The sequence below is a fragment of the Prionailurus bengalensis genome, chromosome B1 (genome assembly GCF_016509475.1).
Source record: "Prionailurus bengalensis isolate Pbe53 chromosome B1, Fcat_Pben_1.1_paternal_pri, whole genome shotgun sequence".
Lineage (NCBI taxonomy): Eukaryota > Metazoa > Chordata > Mammalia > Carnivora > Felidae > Prionailurus > Prionailurus bengalensis.
In genome coordinates this window covers 180,104,922-180,130,790 of record NC_057344.1, presented here as the reverse complement: position 1 = coordinate 180,130,790, position 25,869 = coordinate 180,104,922, and positions in this window count along the sequence as shown.

Here is a 25,869-nt window from a genome sequence, read left to right as displayed (position 1 = left end):
TTTTCAAAATATACAGATTTTCATTGTTGAGTTGTCTTGTTCTCATAATATACTCCCTTCCCTGCACCACCAAAGGAGTCTGGGCAGTAATATAATCAGTTATAAATTCAGTTTATATAGTATAAAAGTTTAAATTATCTATATAGTTTAAAGACAAAATATCTTTGTAAATATAAGAATACCTACCCACAAATACACATGTATTAAATATTCAAAATATATTCCTGCTTGGAAATATCCAATGGAAAAAAATACAGTCTCTTCAACAAATGGTGCTGGGAAAACTGGACAAAAACATGCAAAAGAGTGAAATTGGACCACTTTCTTACACCATACACAAAAATAAGTTCAAAATGGATTAAAGACATAAATATGGACCAGAAACCATTAAAATCCTAGAACATAGGCTGGAACCTCTTTGACATTAGCCATTGCAACTTCTTACTAGATATGTTTCCTGAGGCAAGGGAAACAAAAGCAAAAATAAACTATTGGGACTTCACCAAAATAAAAAGCTTCTTCACAGTGAAGAAAACAATCAACAAAATTAAAGGACAACTTACAGATTGGGAGAAGATATTTGAAAATAAATATCTAATAAAGTTTACTATCCAAAATGTACAAAGAACTTATAAAACTCAGCACCCAAACAACAACAACAACAACAACAACAACAAAATCCAGTTAAAAAATGAGCAAAAGACATGAATAGACATTTTTCCAAAGAAGACATACAGACAGCCAACAGATATATGAAAAGATGCTCAACATCACTCATCATCAGGGAAACACAAATCAAAACTACAATGAGATATCACCTCACACCAGTCAGAAAAGCTTAAATCAACAACACAAGAAACAACAGGTGTTGGCAAGGATAAAGAGAAAGGGAAACCCTCTTAGACTGTTAGTGGGAATGTAATTGTTGCAGCCACTCTGGAAAACAGTATGGAAGTTCTTCAGAAAGTTAAAAATATAACTACCCTATTATCCTATGTGTATATATATTCATATATATATATACATAAATTACTCAGCCATAAAAAAGTATTAAATCTTGCCATTTGCAATGATGTGGGTGGAGCTAGATAGTATTATGCCAAGTGAAATAAGTCAGTCAGAAAGACACAAAGGCTATATGAAATTTAAGAACAAAGAATCATAGAGGAAAAAAGAGACAGGAAATTACAAGAAGCAGACTCTTAACTATAGAGAATAAATTGATAAGTTACCAGAAGTGAGGTGGGTAGGGAGATGTATTAAATAGGTGACGGGGATTAAGGAGGGCACTTGTGATGAGCACTGAGTGTGGTATGTAAGTGATGAATCACAAAATTGTAACCTGAAACTACTGTATCTTAACTAATTGGAATTTAAATAAAAACTTTAACAATGTATATACTTCTGAAATGATCAAAAGAGAATAAGTAACTACCATTCTGTCTAGCTGTTACCTCTTGAGACTCAGATCTTATAAAAATACTTTAATGTCTTCCTCTAAAGCTTAGAATCAAATTAGAAACAAAGAGTCAGGAAAATGGAAATTGAAATACCACCTGCATAACTGATAAAGTGATTTGGTAATATGGCTAGGTCTATAGGCAAATGGGCCTAAGTTAGACATAGTTATTTCCCTGGATGTGAGCAGTATTGGTCAACTGCAGACCTTCATCTGTAGGCACAGAACCTGCCGTGTCCCTTTTACTGCAAGCAGGAGAGAACATAGCGTTTCTGCAATCAAAATCACTCATGGCCACTTCCTTCTGATCTTGCCAGGCAGGTAAATCATTCTCCCTTGTTGAGAAGAGAATGAAGTCAGACACATTTTCTATTGCAGATCCTGCAATATGGAATATGATGCCAAAAGAAAGTAGGTTCTTTCTTGGGGTGCCTCAGTTAACATTCCCACTCCCGACTTCACAAATACTACACTTTAGAAGATATACTGTAAGGCAAATAGGGTTATTGAAATGGGCTCTCAACATGTGATAAAAAAAGATTTTCTCTATTGAAAAAGCTTGAAACCGGTTTCAGGGGAACTCCTGAAACACCTTATCTCAGCTAAGAGCTGAGGTGAACCGAGTAGGTGAGGTAAAGTAGGGATGGAGTTGGGGACATTCGCAAGAGAACACGACACATGTGAACACTGAAATTAAATTTGTGGATAATGGTGAGACACAGAAAGCATATACTGCACAAGAAGTTGGAGAAGCAAACATTAGAGTTCATTAACTATAGAGCCTATCAGGTTGTCTCTCTGAGGAATTTTTACTGGAAAATATGAAACAAAAATATCAAAATGGGGCATTCTGCAAATTCATGAAATCCGTGAAACTCCATCTGTGTGGACAGAAGCCAAAATTAAGTTGATAAAGGACAACCATTCACACAGGAATGGTGAGGTGGTTTCTTTCTGTGAGAGAGGTGGATGCCAAGACAGTAAGAAACGAAAGTGAGCGAAAGAGATAAAGAGAGGGATCAAAAGATAAATTGGTGTATGTTTATACACCAATATATGCTTTCCGATAAATGGTGCTCATAGTTTTAAATAAAAATTTTGACATTAACATTTCCTTGGAATATCTATTTTCCGCATGGCCCTAACTGACAATAAATGCCAGTACATGATTTCCTGGGAGAAGCTGTCATTTTTCTTTTCATTCGAATGGGAGGTCAATCTTTCAATATTTCTATTGTTTAATAATCAAGAGGGTGGAGGTAGACTGACTATGATTAATGGGTTTTAACAACACCATAATTATGTTGTCTAACTTGAAACTTTATTCCATCATTCAGCCAGGTATTGTGGTTCACACTTCTGAAATAGGACTTGAAGGTCGGAAGAGATTAGAGGAAGGGCAGTGAGAAAAAAGATTTAGATCTCCTTCTTGAATTTGACTCCAGTTCTGATTAATGGTAACCGAAGCCAAATTCTAAACCTTGCAAAGTGGCACGGTTCCTAATCTTTAGCGCGGGACCCAGGGTTCTTTATGATTTGAACACAGGGCATATTTCCAACCTTATCTTTTATACTTACAGACGCGATGCAACATAATCCCTGAACCCACAGGGCATCTGGGGCCTTTGTGCCGCTTTACAGCGTGGGTCCTTGGGCTCCTCCCACCTACCTCAGACTCAGTTCAGAGACCACGTTCTCTTAAAATAATCCTTAACCCTCTAGACGGATTTTGCTATTCCTTCCTTTTTTTGTTCCCACAGGACCCAGCAAATAAAGTCTTTTATCATTTTTAATAGATTTTTTTTTATTTTAGAGAGAGAGCATACTTGAGTGGAAGAGAGGGGCAGACAGAGAGAGAGGAGAGAGAGAGAGAGAAACTTTTTTTTAAGGAAAAAAAATAAGTTTTATTTATTTTGAGAGAGACACTGAAAGCACGAAGGGGTGCAGGGAGGGAAAGAGAGAGAGAGAGAAAGAGAGAGAGAGAGAGAGAGAGAGAGAGAATCCCAAGTAGGCTCTGTACTTGCCAGCACAGATGCAGACATGGTGGGGCTCGAACCCACCAACTGGGAGTTCATGACCTGAGCTCAAACCACCAGTTGGATGCTCAATGAACTGAACCACTAAGGTGCCCCAAAGAGAGAGAATCTTAACCAGGCTCCATTCTCAGCACAGATTCCAATGTGTGGCTGGATTCCAAGGCCCATGGGTTCATGACCTGAGCTGAAACCAAGAGTCGGTCGCTCAACCGATTGAGCCCCCCAGGAGCCCCTTTTTATCATTCTTAATATTCATACAATCTGGTTAATTGAGAAATGCATCCATTACATAATGCTCCTTAAAGGTACATAGTTTGGCCAACTGTATATATTTTTTCAGCATCCAACTGTGAGTGTTTAAGGAGTTACTATCAAATAGTACTGGTATGATCTCCATAGCTTGAATCAACAAATGGAGGAATAAAAAATCAGAGAAATATTTAGTGAGAGTTAAAAGTATCAGATTGCAAGCTGAGAGAGTGTGAGGTAATGGTCACAGATTGGAATTTCTGTGTGTATTTGTCACACGCAGCAGTATTGCCCCAGAGACTTACAGCTCACCAAAAGCTGGGTTGAAGGTAATGAGAGTGGAAGAGGTCAATTATTTGTGGAGTTAAGATGTCTTCGTGGACATTATAGTCACATTTAGTGAGAGCAGGAGATATAAAATTGAGGAAAACTGTGAGCTAGATTCTATTTTCCTATGGTTAATCATACAGAATAAAAAAATAATTTAGGAAAAAATGCCGATGTCAAGATTAAGAAAAATAGTTTTAGATTTCCTCACTTAAATAAGTGCCTTCTTTCAATGAATAGGACCCCAAGTAGGTGTTTATCTTTCCTGCAGAATGCAGTCTCCCACAGGTGGCTAATCAATACACAGGTACAGCAATCCCTTTATGGAGCTTACACAGGAACACGGCTTAGCTTAAGATCCAACTGACATTTTGGAGCCCTGCTTGGGATTTAATATCAGACTCTCTGGATCCATTTTTCCTTGTAATATAAAAATTACTCAAGTCTACCAATGGGCAAGATGAAGCTAAAATACTAAATCTTTCCTCACATGCTGTGCTGTAAACATGCTTCCTTGCTTTTTTGGTCTGAAAAGAACAGATGCTCTAGGAGGGCAGGGTCAATATAAAATCATAATTTATGAACTAACCTATCTGTAGTTTATATCACAAATATTACTCGTAGCACAGTGAACACAGGCTTTTCTGCCTCTAAGAGGCAGTGTTACTTAGGTATTCTGTTGAATATGCATGCAAGTCTTTAGCTGTTTCTTTATCTACCAGGAATAATAATCCTAAATATTTAAAAAAAGATTGTAAAAGAACATATGAATTAAGCTTTCCATATCTTAAAAAGTATAGTTTCATTATAAAATATCTTGGCGTTTCATGAATTCCTGCCATCTTGAAAAATAGTTTCAATATCCCTGGGGTTATGTTAGGCTTCACACTTCCTCCAACTCTGCTTCTTTTTTTTTCTTTTTATTTATTTATTTTTTAGAGGGGGAAGGGTAGAGAGAGGGAGACAGAAAATCCCATGCAAGCTCTGCACCTGCTGGTAAGAGTACAGATCCCGATCCAGGTCTCAAACTCACGGACCCTGAGATAATGACCTGAGCCGAAATCAAGGGTCAGACCCTTAACCAACTGAGCCTCTCCTCTGTAAGATTAGTCCTATCATCTTAGCTCCACTAAGTTAATGTCTTAACTCCAGCTACTTTGTTACACCCTCTTAAATTCAGTCCTTGACCAGGAGTGTATAATACATTGAGCACTGTTCTTATCAGGTAGTAAGTATGAAATAAATTAAACATAGTTACACATTCATCTACTCAACTTCTTGGTTCCCCAGTAACAATACAAAGAAAAGGAAACACTGAAACTACTTTTCATTTAAAAATATTTTGGAATAAGTTTTAATTACTATATCAACAATCAGTTTCCTCTGTTAGAGTACTTTTATTGGGATTCACCTTGCTAGTATTCCTTCTCTCCTGTAAAACGATTTTGTTCTGCCTACCGACTAATGTTGATTCGCGTAGTTCATCCATTTATTTATATAGTTGTCCACCGTGGTAGGGCTGGTTTAGTACTAGTTACTTCATTCTAGCTAGAATCAGAAGTTCCACATCTTGTGCTTTTCTTCTGCCAGGATTGTCTTCACTCTCATCTCCTTTGAATGATTACTTGTTGTCTTTGTATACAAAGTATAAACTCAAGTATAAACTTTGAGAACTGTCCCAGTGAGATAGCCATTTTCTCCTCAGATTTCCTCAGTATTTTATTCACGGGTCTATAAATTCATATTACATAATTTTCAATTTAGCTCTCTCTATTCTGCCATTACGCTGTGAGCCTGGGTACTCTGAGGGCAAGAACTATAAATTGTCTACCTTTCCAAGTATGTTAGCTCATAATACATACTAAGTGTAATAAATAAATGGAGGAAGGGGACTGAATTCTCTCCTTCCTTAAGCATTCTAGTTTTTTCTCTTCTTTTACATTTTCAGCAATCACCAAGTATCAATAAGAAAGTAAATCCAAACATAGAACCCTGACAACTCATGTCTTATGTTAGTTTTTTAAAAAAGAAACAAAATAATTTCATTCTACAGCTAACATTATTATATATGTGTTTATGTGTACACACATATGAAAGAGAGGGGGGGGGAGAGAGAGAATGGGAGAAAGACAATTTCATAGTAACATAGTTGTTTTCTAAGATGGTCTTATTTTTGTTTATATACAGATAGCCTATGGACTTGTAAATTTACACATTCCCTACTATCTACCTATCTTCTTGTGCCTTCTAAAATTCAACACAGGTGCAGGTGTCATTTCACACAGAAACCACCAAATACATGAGCGTGCGTGCACACACACGCACACAAACACACACAGGCAATACCATCCCATTGCTAGTATATCAACACTCTGAGAATCCCTTCAAGTTTGTATTTTATACTTATGATACTTATACACACATATATAAGTATTTTATACTTATATATTTTATATGTTTTTCAATGTCTTTATCATTGGTCTTTGAACTCCTTGGGGAAAGAAATAGGTCTTCCTGATGCTTTGATTCTCAGGCACTATGCTAGTGCCTCACATACAATAGGCAACCAACAACAACAAAAATGGTCACTAAGTGTTCTTTGTTAATTTAACAAAACTCTTTGTGATTCTGCTCTCCTCAGTGTTTATCACAGCACATTCTTTCTATCCTTGTTTCATGTCAGTTTTTCAAGGGTTCTGAGTTTTATTTAGGGATTCTCTGCTATTAATTTTTACAATTATTCCAAGAATTATTAACCACTTTCCTTTTTTTCTTTTTCTCTCCATTCTTAATATTCATATATACTACATGTAACTCAAGATTGTTTTTGAAATATGATTTCCTATTACCTCCGCTGTCTTTTTTCTGTTAAATCATCCAAGCCATTCCATGCTAGTTTGCCTCAAGGAAAATATGCCATAAAACAGAGCACATAAAAAATGGAAGCCCATTCCTGGATTTTAATTTCCTAAACCCTAGTCACCTAAAGGAATATAAAAGAGCCATAGCAGAGACAAAAATATTTATCAGGATACAGAATTAGTAACAGCAATACATTTTTCCTTGCTTCCTTCCAAGACTCAAAAAGACTCTTCTAGGCTTAAGAAGGCCAAGAAATTCAGTGGGAAAAACAAGAATGAATGGGATTCCAAGGAAAGGGTGTCTGCAACCACTTCTTATAGGATTGGAAAATTTTGGATAAAAACACAGTTTACATGACTGCCTGGATAGAACCAGGAGATAAAAACTGGCAAGACTCTAATAAAGAATTGTCTATATAATGTGTGTAAGCAAGCTGATCCTTATAAATGGTGTTTCCTATTTGTTAGACTGTTCAGGGGGCAAAAGGATTCAAACACAGCCAGTTGGAGCAAGGTAGCATTCAAGGTACCTACAATCCTGTAAGAGCTAGAAAAAAATATGAATAGAGAGCATCTTTACAGCATTTTGGGTAGATCAATGGCCAGTGACTAGAGACCATTATGGATATCTTAGTAGAAATATTACATTGTGGATATTTGACTTAGAAAACAAGATTTACTACCTTCCTTACTGATCCCATGACACAGTCTATGCATCCAGAAGTAACAGTAAGAGAAAAAAAATTGATTTCAAATTAAAAATGTATTTCCACTGTGGCAGTGAGATGAGAATTGAAGATGAGTTTTGAAGTAAGACTTCTACTCACCACATATAGTATTTTTTTTTGCAACTTAACCAAATGAGATATCAAGATGAAAGAACATTTATGCCTTGTTTAATTTCAGCAAAAACAGATAAAACCACATTTTCAAAACAAAGATAAAGGAGCACCTTGGGAATGGTATGGTTGGCAGTCTTTGTTTAAATCAGAACTATTGGGCATCATTACATGTATTGTAGTTATAATAATGGCTAAAAATGGCTTACTTAACTCCGAATTTTCTGATCATAAGTCTCTGTAGGAAGACTGGAAAGAAATCTTTAATTCTGAAGAAATAAGAAGTTAAGGATTTCACTGTTTCAGTGAAATAACTATCTAGAATAAGATCATGAAAGATGCCAGGTTTTCTGAGAACAATCGAGATTTTATAAATACTATCATTTTCTTCTAATCAAGTAACACACACAAACTCCTGAGACATAATTGTTCCAAATACCCCAAGCATCAGCAAAATTGCAGATAGCAAAACACTCCTATTAGTTCCAAGATGTGTTTGCCTAGTTTGCTTCCTTGTACAAATGAAAGAAGTTAGGCCTTTTCATGCAACTAATTTGTGTCTAAAGGACAGTCTTCCATGCATTCTTAAATTAGTTTAAGTTTTCCCTCGAAACCGCTACCATTGCTCAGCGCTGGCAGATCAAGTTACCACTGCAGCAACCACCATTATCCTTTTGTTTCAACTTTCAACCACATGCTTTGCCCTGCTGTTTGCTAAAATTAAGTTCTTCTATGAGTTTTCCTATTTGTTGCCTCCCAGATCTCACTTTTGAGGCTATTGAGAAGAACTTTGTTCTTTTGAGAAAATATAATTCAAGGGTTTTCAGTCCATCTTCATAATTTTACCCTATTATCTCACCCTTCAACACTTCACTCACCATGACCTATGCCTCTATGTATCTGAACACCACTTGTGGGACTGATTTTGATTATTTTATGTGAAGGCTGTTTAACCATTATGCATTTCAATCGATACAGATATATATGGTAAAGTCAAAGAGGAAATAACAATCAACATGAGATGGGTGATTATGTATTCTAGCTCGAGCCAACCTAGTGACCCTTTTTGTATGTATGATTTAGCTGTCCTGTGTTATAGTCCCAAAAAATATAAAATATCTTTATGAATATAATTCACTCTAATTTCAATTTATTTCACTTATATTACAAAGAACTAGTCATACAATATATCATTAAAACTGAGTTGAGGTAAAAGTTTGAGGATACAGATACTATGAATTGATAAATGCCTGTATGTAATATTAAAAAGATTGAAAATAAGTTTATTTCTGAATCTCTGAGATGTTCACTAACCCAAGCAATGTACAAATTTCAATCTCATATATGTTTCAAATCTGAAAGATTCCTTGAGTAGACAACTTATAAATCAACAGGAAAAGGCATTTAGTACAATAGAGTGCTTAAAAGGGACAATCTAAACTCATTTTAAACTTATAGATGATATAGATATAGATGACATAGATACAAATTATAGATGATAGATTATAGAGATAGAGATATATGAAATTATTTGCATAAAAAGAATGGTCTTTGAAAGCTAGTTGACACTTTCAGATGTTTTGGTTCATAATCTGGCATTTGGGTAACAAATGTCTCAAAGTTAGCACCAGTTAGCAAGAAACAAACAGATTTGAATTTCCTTAACAAAGTCTCCCAAGATTCATAGATCCTGTTTCTTTGGCTATTTCTGATTGTTGGTGACTTTTAATGTATGTTCTGAGTTATTCCTTCTGTACCTTTTCCCCAAATTCACTTAACCTTTGTTGTTCACGATGACCATGTCTTTAGCTTACAACCTGAATCCGATCCCTGATTGCTACCAAAAGACTTCAATGTCCCAATAGTTATGATGACATAAAGTGGAATATTTGTACATGCTATATTTTGAAACCATGAAAGACAAAACAACCCCCCGCAGCAATCCTTTTCTAGGATAACAGTAGTGAAGTATTGATAGAGGTAAATTATATGAAAGTTCAAATCCTGTAAATTTATTATTTATTTACATAACAATAAATGTAATATAATAAACTATATTTATTATTATTACATTTCAAGTTATCTATACACTAAAGCTTTAATATAACAATTCGGTGCATTTGATATTGTTGCTTTATTGCTCCGTCTGAAACCAGATACTTTTAATGTCAGCTAAAAATTTAATAATTGCATTGATTTATGCTACAATTCTTAATATTGCAATATGGTAAGCTATTCTTTTGTTCAATATATTCTTTTTGGGTAAACAGTATAGGTGTTTGGTTTTTTGTTTTTTGTTTTTTTGGTTTTTTGGGTTTTTTTTCGCTTATTTTTGTACCTCAGTCTCAGAGATTTGAACATCTTTCACATTAGAAATATTTTGAGTTAATTCTAGGCACCAGAAATGGAAAGTAGCTCTCAACTCCGTGTCCCAACTTTTAGCAAACCTATGCTAAAGGTCACTGCCTTGGAGAAGCTAATTTGCCCTGTGGCTGCTCTGCAGACTTGCCCTGTGACATTGGAGTCACTTTTATATTCATGATCTTGCCATTCAAGAAACTCACAAGTATTCCTTTGTCACATAATGCAGTATGACAAATGTGAGGTATAATTATTAATTCTTCTTCAGGAAGCACTCATTGTTTATAGTCATCCATGATAGAGAAAGTGTTGCACATGCAGAATTTGCCACTGACTCTTCCCCAAGGAAAGTCTAACACTTACCTTTCTGGTGTCCTCAGTCATTAGGACATTCTTTAAGTCTTTTCCCACTGAAAATTTTGAAAGACTCAAGCCTTCAAAAGTGTCCTATGCTTATTATGGGTAAAGGATACATTATTTTATATTCCAAATGCAATAGATATTATGGAATTTTTTAGGCTTAAAGTGAGAAAACTTTTCCATACCAATTTTCTTTTCCATTTATATGAAGTACAAAGTACAATTGCCCGAATTCAGAACACTTGTTTTTTTTCATTTAGTTTATGAAGTTCCATAGTTTTTCTTAATGTGAACTTACACGTTGGACACACACGAATTGTCTTTAAAAAAATAAAATAAGACCTTTTCTTTGAAGTAAACTAAAGATAAAAGATCACTGGGTCAGTTTCAAGAACAATAGAATTGTTCCATGAATCTCAGCTTCAGATCTGGACTGTCTTATACTCACAGGCTTTATTATCTTTTTCTCAGGTTAACAAAGATCAGCCAGTTGAATCCATAAATAGGATTTCCATCCATATCATTTCAAATGCACTGTCAAAGAATGTTTGCAACTGTACTCTTTAGTAAAGCAGTACAGATAAACAATGAGGCATCTGCTATTCTCTTTATCAATTCTATTTATCATCACTCTCTTGCTTCCTGTGCTGTAACATTAAATCAAAACCCAAATTCACTGAATCACTTTAGCAATTATTAGAAAAAAAAATTACAAGGTCTAGGTTCAATTTATTTAATATATAATCAGAATTTTGATTTGTGATTTATTTTTAGTCATAAAATGACTTTGATCTATCTAGTAAAAATATATTCTGATGGATATTATATACCAGTTTATATAGGTTTCAGACATTTTTGTATTTTAACATGGGCTGGCTAGTAGGGTATTAAAAGTGAATTTTCAATTATGTTTAGACAAAAAATATTAGTACTAAGGCTTATTTCTCTACTGACGAAAATGACATAGACTACTTTAAATAATTGAGAGATTGTGTGTATGTAATGTATATGACAAAATTGTCCCCCATTTGTGTCAGTAATGTTGTCTGAGATGTACCTTAAATAGGGTGACACACAAAAACGCTGTCTGCCAAAAATTCAAGAATGTGCTAGCCAAAAAAAGAAGTTCCTAGCGTATTATTGAATTATTTATTTAATGCATATGATTAGGAGATTAGGATGATACCCTATTTAACTATAGCAGTATATAGTTAAATATAGAATTTCTACTATACTATATAGTAGAAGATAACAACAGCAATTAAAAATGCCATGATTTTAAGGCAAAAATAAATAACTAGATGTGCTGAGTTTATACATGATTTCATTTTCTCAGGAAAAACTAACGGTGATTTCAGGATCCGTACTAAGTTTTAAAACATAATTTTAACATTGATAGAGTTATTAAATTTTTCTTTTATTCTAAGTAGAAAAGAGCTTATGGAAACAATTTTGTAAGACCTAAATTAATGTAATTAGTTAAACAAAATAATTTCAGAATTTCAAATCATTTGGGCTCTTTCTTGTAATAAATGTCTATATATGTATATAAAATTGTAATACCTTTAGTTATGCTGTACAATAAATATTCATGTATATGATTATATGAAATAAAATGTTTTTATTTATTAAAAATAAATTAATACGAATAGTTCTAACCAAATTGTTATGAGGCCCTCTCTGTATTATTTGTGGTCCTTAACTATTCTATAATTCAATAAACATGCTTGACTTGCATGAACATTGGTCCCCACCACCACACTACAGAGTTCATGAGCCAGAAAATCAGTTACACTTGATTGCCACCTGCCAAGTGATTACACTTGGTGCCATGTCCCATGCCTGCCTCATAATAGGTGCTCGACAATCACTGGTTAAGTAAGTGAATACAAAAAACTATGTTAAAAATGCATTGTACAGTATAAAGTACATTTGTGTGTGTGTATGTATGTGGGAGTGTATTCAGACTCCTGTGTAAATAAGTATGATCAGCTAAACTTATTCGCTGTCTTTTCAAATACAGAATAATGGCCATTCCCAAAGATGAAATTTAATGCAATTTTACTCAAGAAATTAATTGACTACCTCCATTGCATACTACTGTGATGGCCACTCAAAGATTTGGGAGCCTGTAAGATAGCTAGGATTTCAAAGTGTTTTACTCCAGGCAAAGAGATCAGGGTAAACAACAAAAAGAAGTAAAACGAAAATCTCGGAAACTATAATTATGTTTCTAAGAATGGTATAGAGAGGTCTATAATTTTTTTTAAGTGGCCTAAAGTTCTCTGACCCTCTTTTGATCTAGAAGTAGGATGTTATTGTCTGCGCCTTGAATCTCAACTGGCCTTAGATAACACTATCAGCAAAGCTATAATGCATAACTTCTGAAACAAGACAAAACACTCTATTCACCTTTCACTTTGATACCACAATCACTCTTGGAGCCCTGAGTTGCAAGGTAACATCTGATTATCCTGAGGATAGCATCTTTGAGGAAGACGGCGGCACATGAAGTGTTCTCATGTAGATGCTTAGGTAACACTCTCAATTGAGCCCGATCTTTGAGCTTTCTAAGCTCAGGCTGTAGACGAGTAAATAAAATCATGTCCAAATGATTTTAGCCCCACCTTTTGAATCATTTTTAGTCATTCAGGTCTCCATCCTGAAGCCCCAGACACTGAGAAACAGAGATAAGCCATATTCACTGTGACGTCATAATTCCTCACCCACAAAATCCGCAAGTTTGTTTTTTATGCCCATAAGTATGTAGATGCTTGTTTTATCTTAATAGAAACGTGAAAAAAAAGAGTTCAAATGAATGAGAGATATAAACTAATTTGAGGAAGTCCTGAAATGCTTCATGAACACAGTTACCCAAATTTGTCATCTGTAGTTTCTGTTGAAGAATTTTTAGTAGTGGGAATAGAAAGCGATCAATTCAAGAGGACAGAGCAACTTTCACCCAAACCGTGGCAATCCAGTCTGGCTACAAGATAGGACACACGTAGATACTAGTGAAGAATCAGGTCAGCACAGTAGGTTGTAACAAAGTTATGCAGGACTTTGATAGCAGGAGTCTGGAATTAATGTAGTATGCACTGGAATGTCACAAGAGATATTTGAATAGTGAGTAAGGATACGAAACACACACGCATATATTTACATATATCTCTGTAAATGTATCTATATATTTGACAAAATATATATATGCACATATGGCATATTTATATATAAAATGTATATATAAAAACAAATATGCATCGTATTAAGTAAAACTAGAAAACTAACAACATAATTAATGTTTAAAAATTCCAGTTAAAGTGTGTTCCTATATAAATTTTACTGTGTTGGTTTCAAACAACTAAATTTATTTATTTATTTATCTATCTATTTATTTATTTATTTATTAAGCTTTACTAAATTCTTATCATTTTTATTTTATGTACTTCCTCAAACCGGCCATAAATTTATAGATAATAGCATACATCATGCTAGATTTTAAAGTTTTGTTTGTTTAATTTATGTCCCCATCTTACAGATAATAAATTCTTTATGGACAGCAATTTTGTCATCTTCAGTGTTATATCCTTGGAACCATATTGAATTGTTATTAAAGTTATAAACAAAGATCTGCTATTCAATTTCCAATGCAATGGGATTTTAAACACCGAGAAAATCTTTTATTCCTGTAGTTCTCCTCTGCCTCCATTCTCTGCCTGAAATTTCAGGAATCCTTGTATTTATCTTAAGCCTTTAATGCAGGGAAAATCAAAATACTTTATAATCTTCATGGGGACAGAGATGATTCAACTTTTTCATTTTAATTTCCAGTGTATAAGGTAGTGACTGACAAACGTTAATTAATGTTTGTTGCATAAAAGGATGGATGGATGAATGAATAAAAAAATGAATGAAAGACTTTATACTTTTCCTCTTATCTTCTGCCACATTTGATATAAAAAGATTTGTAATTACCATGGATTGCACATTGAAATATTTAAAAAATAAAGGCTAAATATAAGAGATAAATATGAATAATATTAAAATGAAAAATTTTCAAATAAAAATGCATTTATTAATAGTGCATGGACAGGGAGACATAGTATGGAGACACTGAGTGTGGGTTAGTTTTAAGTATGTTGAAACCATTATAAAGAATGCAAGGAAAAAAACTGATCTGTATTCATTAATGACTAAGTAGCTAGAATGGTGCTTGATATCCTCCAACAAATTGTTACATTAAGTGGTAAGTGATAGTCTTTCTATTTTACAGGTAAGAAAACTTTAATAAAACCAGGATTCCAAACATGTTTGTATCACATGGGTCTTTGTTAAACCACATATTCAATCATACACAATTTAAATTTTATAAATTACTACTCTTTCAGAAACAATGCTGTGATTCTTCTCAGTCATGCTGGAATGCCCTGGAAACTTGTCTGTAGATATCTTTATTTGACCTACCAGATGAACGTGTTACAAAGTATAATCCATCTTTATTTTCTGAAAGATTTTATACTTCAATTTCCTAGCTCTCTTATTTTATATTCTATTTCAATTCTATTATTACTCAAAACTGATCTTGTAGATTTACTTAGTTAATTAGGACTGTCAACTACTCAAACTGTAGAAAAATGGGAGCAAGTAAGACATTAATACCAGAAAAGAATAGCTACTATTTGGGGAATAAAATATAATTCTTATGTAAGCTAGTGGGAAAATGGTTTAATATTTTAAAAAATACCTACTTTAGATAATAAAAATTTGAATTAAGATACTAGAACTTTTTTATAATTAGATAAGAGGTATTTTAGACCTAATTGAAAATTAATAAATATTTTCAAGACTATCCATCAATTGTAGTATAAACCTTACTTTAAATGGGTCCGAAGTAATATGAAAACAGGAATACAGTACTTTTATTATCAAATGGTATAAGGGAAAAAAAAACCCAAAAACTACAGCACATAGTTATTTTGAAATAATTCAGTTAAAATCATCATGATAGTATAAGAACACTTAAAAAAGAAACCTAATAAATTGTGTAGACGTCCCCCACCTTTTTAGAGAGAGAAAGCATGGGTGGGGGAGAGGGGAAAAGGGAGACAGACAGAACCTTAAGCAGGTTTCTCGCTGAGCAATGCTGGGCTTGATCCCATGGCCTATGTCTCATGAATTGAGCCGAAAACAAGAGTTGTATGCTCAATCAACTGAGCCATCCAGGTGCCCCTTAAGTAAACATGTTTATCATTATTGTGACAATATGGCCACAAAATTAGATCTTATAAAAAGATCAGGCTGGACTATTATGCTGGATCATTAGTTACTATGACCCTAGAAATAGTAGGACAGATAACCTTTTTATCCAGATATTTCCAGTGTTATATGACTGTAACTGGTCACATGAAATCTTAAAATTTGTTGTAATATTGTTTTTTTCTGCCTATGTAAAAATGCTTATTAGTACCAGAGAAAACTTTCTATTTAGATTAAAAACAATCTGTTTTATGGGCATAAGAGATGAAGGAAAGCCCTACTGAATTTACCTAAAATTATCATGAAATAAATAATTGAACATATCAAATAGATTTATGCAAATAGTATTGGTTTTATTTTATCTTTAAACATTGTTTTAAGTCTTGCATTATATAACAGGGTTATTAAAACCTGAAATAAATATTGACAATATAACATTGCAAAAGTTAGATTCTCTTAGTTCTAAGTGTAGCTTTTAGATCTAACAGTGCAAACTTCATTTTATGTCTACTGCAGAATAAGGTGGATGAATTTAGAGAAATAGAACTAGCACTTGTTTTGAAATGAATTGATGTTAGTTTAGAAAAAAAGGCTACCCATATCCTGAAAGCTTAGTAATTCCACCAAGATATACCTTAATATTAATATTTTATTTTTAAGAAGGCATGTCGTATTGATTTATAAATTCAAATCTATACATCTTAAACATATTTCTGTATGTCCTCTTTCTTGGGATAACCTTCTATTTTTACATTGAATTTTTATCATCGATGTTGTATGGCAATAATATTATTTACAATAATTTTTATATCCATTTCTTACAATTTCTGGAGGGAAAGGATGGGTTTCTAAAATCTAACCATGAAACTTTTCAGTTTAAAGTAATGTGTATTCTATCCCATTGTTCAAACAGTAAATTTTATATTTCTCTTTCAATTATTTCCTAAAGTTGGCTTTATTTGTTAAAAATAATGAAACTGATGTCAAGGAATTAAGAGTTTATTTTAAAGTTAACTATCATTAGGAAATAATTAGTAAGTACCTCATTAGCTAAAAGGTCATTCTAAAAGAAGCACAAAAATATGCATCCATTTATTCACTCAAAAAAAATTATTGAGCTGGTCTAACACAAAGATGGAGAATAACAGCTGCTAAAACACATGCTGGGGATATAATAATATATAAAGATATGGACTTGCTTTCAAGAAAGGGATAAAATACTAGTAAAATAAAGGCTTTCAATCATTATAGTCCAAGGAGATCTCAACAAGTAGTGAACATCTAAAATCTAGAAAGTGGTTACAAAAGTTATGGTATTTTCAGTATTGAAATTTTAAAATACTTTTTACATTTCTATCCCAGCTATGAAATATATACTTAAGAGATAAATATCAATTTTTAATTTTGACCAACTTTAGCTTCCCTGATCTCATACTTAGAAATGTGACGTAGGGCAAGGTAGTTACCCTTCTTAATCTTCAATTCCATCTTTTGCAAACAATAATGATGGTCAACTTTTCTGAAGTGCTTATATGTGGCTGGAATGTTATTAAGCATTGGATCATTTAATTTTTTTAATTGCAAGATAAGTGTGTGTGTGTGTGAATTGAAACACAATAGATAAGATATAAAAACACCAGAACTGAAAAATGGTGAAGTTGAAATTTGAATCTATTCTTCTCTAGATACAGAACTTATGATCATAATAACTCTACATGGCTCCTACTGAACAATATTTATGATAATTCAATGAAATAACAAAACTTAAGTGTTTAACATAGTGTCTAGCATATAGAAAATTCTCAGTTAATTAGCTGCAATTATGCTTATCTTAATATATGGTTTATTATTGATATATATTATTTATATTATGTGATTATATGTATCAAATTTTATAAATATAACAGCAAAACAATAATTTTGCATATTACTTTTAGAGTTTTCTTTAGGCTGCCATAAGTACTTAGCAATATTATTATGAAAACTAATGCGATCCAGATATAATGCCTATACCAGAGTTCTAGTAAGTGTTGAGTAAGTAACCAAAGAGGCATTCAAAACAACTCATTGAAATACAAATTAGAATATTCTGGATCCCAGTGTCCAAAAATATAGAGGGATTGGATAGGTACTGAAGACAGTGGATATGGGATATTGTTTTCTTTGAACAAATATATAAATTAATTGAACAAAAGAAATAAATGTGTTGAAGATAATTGAAGCCATTTCTCATTGCCAAAGAATATATTTTAAAACATCGCAAGGAGAGGGGCATCTGGGTAGCTCGGTTGATAAAGCATTTGACACTTGATTTCAGTTCAGGTCATGATCTCATGGTCCTGAGATCAAGTCCTGAGTCAGGCTCTGTCCTGAGTGTGGATCCTACTTGGATTTTCTTTCTTCCTCTCCCTATGCCCCTCCCCCACTTGCTCTCTCTCTCTCTCTCTCTCTCTTTCTCTCCCTCAAAAAATAAATATTAAAAAAAATTACAAAAAGAAAGAATAAAACCGGAAATATTGAATTAAAATTATAGATATTATTTCATTATGGGTAGAAAATAGAGAAAAATGCAGAGGTATATAAATATGTATACATACTTAACACACTTGTGTATAAATACATTCCAAGATATATTTTCTAGTTTTGCCCACTGGGAGAGTGTAGAGGCACTTAAAACCCCGTAACGGTGAGCATTTTGAGAGCCCTGGTCCTGATTTCAAAATGACATCTTCCATTAAATGGAATTAAGGATACTTGGCCAAAAACATTAATTCTGGATGGAGGCATTAAGACAAGGGAGTAGTAAGAGGGCCCTTGGTTTGTCTCATCCCTTAAAGATAGTTAGATCAACATCAAATCATTTTGAACATCTACGAAATTGATCTGAGGATTAAGAGAACAATCTGCATAATTTGAGTGAGAAACCATGACAGGCATGCAGTGCAGAGAGGGAATATGGGGGAAAAAAATTCATGATGCCAAAGAGGGGTGGGAGTCCTTTTCACAGAGAGGACAAAGAGAGAATAGAGAGAATAGCACATCAGGTTCATGAAAAAACAAACAAACAAACAAACAAACAAACAAAAAACACTCCCCCCAAACCTTTGATGAGGAAACAGTGAGGACATGAAACTCACAAGTTTTTCCAAACCATGGAGCTGAAATTTTGAGTTTTTGAAACTCTGTGCCATCTGCTAGAGTAGATCTGTGAGGGTGGGGATGCTTCTGGGGATGGAGGTTCAGGGACAGACAGTAGACAGCATGGTATGAGGATACCCTGGGTGACACTGGGAGAGAAAGCTCCATTTCCTGAAGTGCATTTGCAAGAGGATGTATTGACTCTCCATGGTCAGAAGACCGAGCTGGCACCTTTGAGCAGCCATTCAACAGCAGAGGACAAGGGTGCACATTGAGCGTAGATAAGGTAGTTAAAGCTTTTCGCTATGCGTCACTATAAGCTCCAGGTGCAGCCACGTGATTGTTTTTCCTGGACAGAATTGGACCAGGAGCAGTGCTGGAAGCTTTTCTCAGGAGGAGGGGAGTGGGTCTATGCCTTGCTGGGTTCTCTAAGATTTGGGGTTTTGAATCCCAGTTGCACATCAAAGTATAACACAGAAGAGCTAAGGCGCTAGACATGTGGATGGCCCAGGCACAGAAGGATTGAGAGCGGGGACCTGATGGAAGCCTGGGGCACAGGAAGGGAGATTTTTCACTTGTCTATGAGGGCTCCCTGAACTGCAGTGCACACAAGTTCCCCCTACCTGCAGACAAGAGAGCAGGCTGATGCCATCTTCTCCCCCTCCCCCCACACCCACCCACCAGCAAGACTGGACTTCAGTGAACAACATAGAGACCCCAGTGGAGGTTGGAGCAGCTTACACCAACCCCACCCACCTGTGCCCTAAAGGGATATTTTTCAAAAGTAGGTCTGATTGTGAGCCAGTGCAACAGACCTCTCCCCCAGACAACCAACACAGGACCCCGGTATGGACCAAATCTACTGATCATAGAGGGCTCCAAAGTGTCCTCTTTGGTTCTGGTGGAAATAGGAACAGACTTTCTTCTTTCTTTTTCTTTCTTTCTTTCTTTCTTTCTTTCTTTCTTTCTTTCTTTCTGTTTTAATTCAGGCTTACAGTTTTTTGTTCATTTGGTTTTGTTTTTGTTGTTTCTTTTCTTTTGGATCAGGCCTCTTTTTTCTTTCCTTTTCTTCTTTTTGCTTTCATTTTCTTTGGCATCAGGTTTTTAGTTTTTTTGTTCATCTGTTTGTTTGTTTGTTTGTTTTATTTGTTCCTTTTTGTTTTCTCCTTTTTTGGATCAGCAGCCCCACCTTTTTTTTAAATCAGGCATATTTTAAAAACAAATCAAAACACACCTACGTAAAGTCCAAATACTCCCCACTGCAATCAAGGAGGAACTCTGCAGAGGACTGACCTGGGGAAAAGACTAGCCAAATAACAACAGCAGAGTGCATATAAAATACACCAGAAACACTCCCTGAAGTGCCAGGTCCTGGACAGTGTAAAATTATTTCTTAATGTAGCATTACACTCAGGAGCAAGAAACATAACAAGCTTTCATAACATGCAAAAGACAAACTTAGACAAAATGACAAGATGGAGGAATTCTCCCTCAAAGAAAGAACAAGAAGAAACCAGGGACAGGGATCTGCTGAAAACAGATATAAGTAATATAGCTGAATAATAATTTAGAACAACCATCATAAAAATACGAACAGGGCTTGAAAAAACATAGAAAATTCCAGAGAAACGCTTGCTGAAGATAAGTGACTGAAAAACTAGTCAAGCCAAATGTGGAAAGTGCTATAGCTGACATGCAAAACCAACTGGATGTAATTACAATGAGGATGGAAGAAAGGAGAGAAATAAATAGGTGACATAGAAAATAAAATTATGGGAAAAATGAAGCTGAACAGGAGAGGGAAAGAAAACTATTAGATCATGAATATAGACTTAGGGAAATCAGTGATTCTATAAAGTGCAAAAATATCTGTAGCATACGATTCCAGGAAGCAGAGCATGAAAAAGGGACAGGAGGTTTATTTGAACAAATTAAAGCTGAGACCTTCCCTAATCTGGGAAAGAAAACAGGCATTCAAGTCCAAGAGGCACAGAGTACTACCCTCAGAAATCAAAACAGGTCCACAACAAGACATATCATAGTGAAACTTTCAAAATAGAAAGATAAAGAGAGAATTCTAAAAGCACCTAGGAGCAAAAGGTCCTTAACCTATAAGGACAGGCACAGAAGATTAGCAGCAGGCTGTCAAGAGAAACTTGACAGAACAGGAGGGAGTAGCATAATATATTCAACATGCTAAACTGAAAAATATGCAGCCAAGAATACTTTATAAAGCAAGGCTGTCATTCAGGATAGAAGGAGACATAAAAATGTTCTAAGGTAAGAAAACACTAGAGGAATTTTAAACCCCAAACCAGCTCTGCAAAAAATTGTTAAGGGGAAATTTGAGTGGAGGAAAAAAAAAAAAAAGATCAAAGCAACTAAGACTAGAGAAGACCAAAAAAACATCACCAGAAACACCTAGTCTACATTTATCACAATGGCCCTAATTCTTATTTTTCAATAATCACTCTGAATGTAAATGGACTAAATGCTCTAAGAAGAAGACATAGGATATCAGAATGTAAACAAACAAACACACAAACAAACAGCAAAACCTGTTGACATGCTGCTTACAAGAGACTCATTTTAGATAAAGACACCTCCAGATTGAAATTGAGTGGTTAGAGAACCATGTATCATGTTAATGGACATCAAAAGAAAGCTGGAGTAGTCATACTTATATCAGAAAAACAAGATTTTAAGCCAAAGACTGTAATAAAATATGAAGAACACCATGTTATAATAAAAGGTTTATTGAAATAGAAGATCTAAATTTTGTAAATATTTATGACCCCAACTTTGAGAAGCCAAATATATAAATCAAAAACAAAGCTAAAGAAACTCATTGATAACAATACAATAACAGTAGGGGACTCTAATGCCCTACTTACAACAATGGATAGATCATCTAAGAAGAAGAAAGATCAACAAGAAAACAATGGCTTTAAATGACGCACTGAATCAGATGGACTTAAAAGATATAATCAGAGCATTTCACCATAAAGCAGCAGAAAACACATTCTTTTCAAGAGCACATGGAACATTCTCTAGAATAGATCACATCTTAGGTCACAAATCAGTCCTCAACTGGTACAAAAAAAAAAAAATGAGATCATAGCATACATATTTTCCAGGAAATCAATCACAAGAAAGATTTTCAAGGGCCCTCCAATAAATGGAGGTTGAAGAACATTCTATTAAAGAATAAATAGGTTAACCAGGAAATTAAAGAAGATATAAAAAAAAAATACATGGAAACCAGTGAAAATGAAAACGCAACAGCCCAAAACCTTTGGTGTGCAGAAAAGGTAGTCATAAAAGGGAAGTATATAAGCAAGACAGGCCCTCCTTGAGATAAAAGAAGTCTCAAATACTAACTCACACCTATAGGACCTGGGGAAAGGACATCAAATAAAGCCTGACACAGGCAGAAGAAGGGAAATAATGAAGATTAGAGCAGAAATAAATGACATAGAAATTTCAAAAAATAGTAGAACACATCAACCAAAGTTACTTCTTCGAAAGAAGTAACAAATTTGATAAAAACCAGGCCAGACTTATCAAAAAGAAAAGAGAAAGGGCCCACATAAATAAAATCATGAATGATAAGGGAGTGATCACAACCAATATCACAGAAATACAAATAATTATAACACAATGTTATGAGCAATTAATTATATACCAACAAATTTGGCAATCTTGAAGAAATGGATAAATTCTCAGAAACATATAAACTCCCAAAACTGAAATGGGAAGAAATAGAAATTTTGAATAGACCCATAACCAGAAAAGAAATTGGGTCAATAATCAGAAATCTCCCAACAAACATGATGGCTAAGACCGGATCTATGAATCTAAGACTGGCTGGCTTTCAAGTGGAACTCTACCAAACATTTAAATAAGAATTAATACTGAGGTATTGATAGTGGGTGGCTCAGCTGGTTAAGCATCTGACTTCAGCTCAGTTCACGATCTCACCGTTTGTGAATTCTAGCCCCATGTTGGGCTCTGCGCTGACAGCTCTGAGCCTGGAGCCTGCTTCAGATTCTTGTGTCTTCCTCTCTCTCTCTGTCCCTCCACTGCTTGTTCTCTCTCTCTTTTTCTCTCTCTCTCAGAAAGAAATTTAAAAAGTCTAAATTTTTTAAATAAATAAATAAAAAGAATTAATATCGATTCTTTTGAAACTGTTCCAAAAAAACAGAAATGGAGGCAAGACTTCCAAACTCATTCTATGAAGCCAGCATTGCCTTGAATCCAAAACCAGACAAAAACCCCATTGAAAAGAAAAATTCAAAACCAATATCCCCAGTGAACATTGAAACAAAAATTTTCAACAAGATACTAGCGAATTGAATCCAACAGTACATTAAAAGAACTATTCACCATGATCAAATGGGATTTATTCCTGGGATGCAGGAGTAGTTCAATATCTGCAATTTGATCAACACGATACATCACATTAATATAAGAAAGGAGAAGAACCATCTGATCCTCTAAATAGATTCAGAAAAAGTATTTGACAAAACACATATCCTCTCTTGATAAAAATCCTCAAGAAAGTAGGGATAGAAGGAACATACCTCAACATCATAAGGGCCATATATGAAAGACCCATAGCTAATATCATCCTCAATGGGGAAAAATAAAGAGCTTTCCCCTAAAGGTCAGAAACACTACAGGGATGTCCACTCTCACCACTGTTGCTCAACATAGTACTGGAAGTCCTAGCCTTAGCAATCAGACAACAAAAAGAAATAAAAGGATTCCAAATAGGCAAGGAAGAAGTCAAACTTTCACTACTTGCATTAGACATGACACTTTACATGGAAAATCTGAAAAACTCTAACAAAAATTACTAGAAGTGATACATGAATTCATCAAAGTCACAGGATATAAAATCAACTTACAGAAATCTGTTACATTTCTATACACCAAGACAGCAGAGAGAGAAATCAAGGAATCCATTCCATTTACAATTGCACCAAAAACCGTAAGATACCTAAGAACAGATCTAGCCAAAGAGGTTAAAGAACTTGTCCTCTGCAAACTGTAGAACACTTAATGAAATAAATTGAAGAAGACACAAAGAAATGGAAAAACATTCCATGCTCATGGACTGGAAGAACAAATATTATTAAAATGTCTACCCAAAAGCAATCTACACATTCAATGAAATCCCTATCAAAATAACACCAGCATTCTTCACAGAGCGAAAACATACAATCCTAAAATTTTTATGGAACCAGAAAAGACTCTGAATAGCTAAATTAATGTTCAAAAAGAAAGCCAAAGTTGTAGGCATCACAATTCCGGACTCCAAGGTATATTACAAAGTTCTAATCATCAAGACAGTATGGTGCTGGCACAAAAACAGATGCATAGATCAATGGAACAGAATAGAGGACCTAGAAATGGACCCACAACTATGTGGTCCAGTCATCTTTGACAAAGCAGAAAAGACTATCCAATGGAAGAAAGTCTCTTCAACAACTGGTGTTGGGAAAACTGGACAGCAACATGCAGAAGAATGAAACTGGACTACTTTTCACACCATACACAAAAGTAAATCCAAAATGGATGAAATACCTAAATGTGAGACAGTAAACTATCAAAATCCTAGAGGATAGCAAAGGTAGCAACCTCTTTGACCTTGGACACTTCTTACTAGGCATGTCTCTGGAGGCAAGGGAAACAAAAACAAAAATGAACTATTGGGGATTCATCAAGATAAAAAGCTTCTGCTTAACAAAGGAAATAACAAAATTAAGAGCAAATTCTGGAATGGGAGAAGATATTTGCAAATGACATATCAGATAAAGATCCAAAATCTATAAGGAACTTATCAAATTCAACACCCAGAAAACAAATAATCCAGGGAGGAAATGGGCAGAAGACATAAAGAGACACTCCTCCAAAGAAGACATACCGATAGCTAATAGACACAGAAAAAGTGCTCAATAACAATCATCAATAGGGAAATACAAATCAAAACCACAAGAGATATCACCTCACACCAGTCAGAATGGCTAAAATTAACAACTCAAGAAACAACAGGTGTTGGTGAGGATGCAGAGAAAGGGGAATAATGTTAGTTACACTTTGGTAGGAATGCAAACTGATGCAGGCACTCTGGAAAACAGTGTGGAGTTTCTTCAGAAAGTCAAAGATCGAGCTACCATACACCCCTTCAATTACACTACTAGGTATTTATCCAAAGGGTATAAAAATACTGATTTGAAGAGGTGCATGCTTCCTGATGTTTATGGTAGCACTATCATCAATGGCCAAATCATGGAAAGAGCCCAAATGCCCATCAACTAATGAATGGATAAAGAGGTGGTATATATATACGATGGGGTATTACTTAGCCATCAAGAAGAATGAATTATGGCCATTTCCAAAAATATGTTTCAACCTAGAATGTATTATGTTAAGTGAAATAGTCAGAGAAATACAAATACCATATGATTTCACTCATAGGTGGAATTTAAGAAACAAAGCAGATGAATATAGGGGAAGAGAAGAGAAAATAAAATCAGATATAAACTAGAGGGGGGAAAAACCACAAAATATCCTTAACTATAGAGAACAAAGTGAGGGTGGCTGGAGAAGAGGTGGGTGAGGAAGATGGGCTAAATGGGTTATGGCCACTAAGGAGGGCATTTTTTGAGATGAGAACTGGGAGTTATTGTAAGTAATGAATCACTAAATTCTACTCTGAAACCAATGCTACCCTATATGTCAACTAACTTGAATTTAAATAAAATCTTGGAATAAAAAGCAGCAACACAATAACAAATTTCATTCCAGAGCTGGTTGGAGGAAAGTGCAAGACGAGCCTGGAACATTGTTTTGAGCTAGAAAGTAGGAAAATTCTCAATGCATTGTGTGAACATATCAAGTCACAAGCTTTCCAGCCTACATTATTAGGGTTCTTGGGTTCCTGCACTAAGCCAATGCAAATATTTCCATGTGCAATA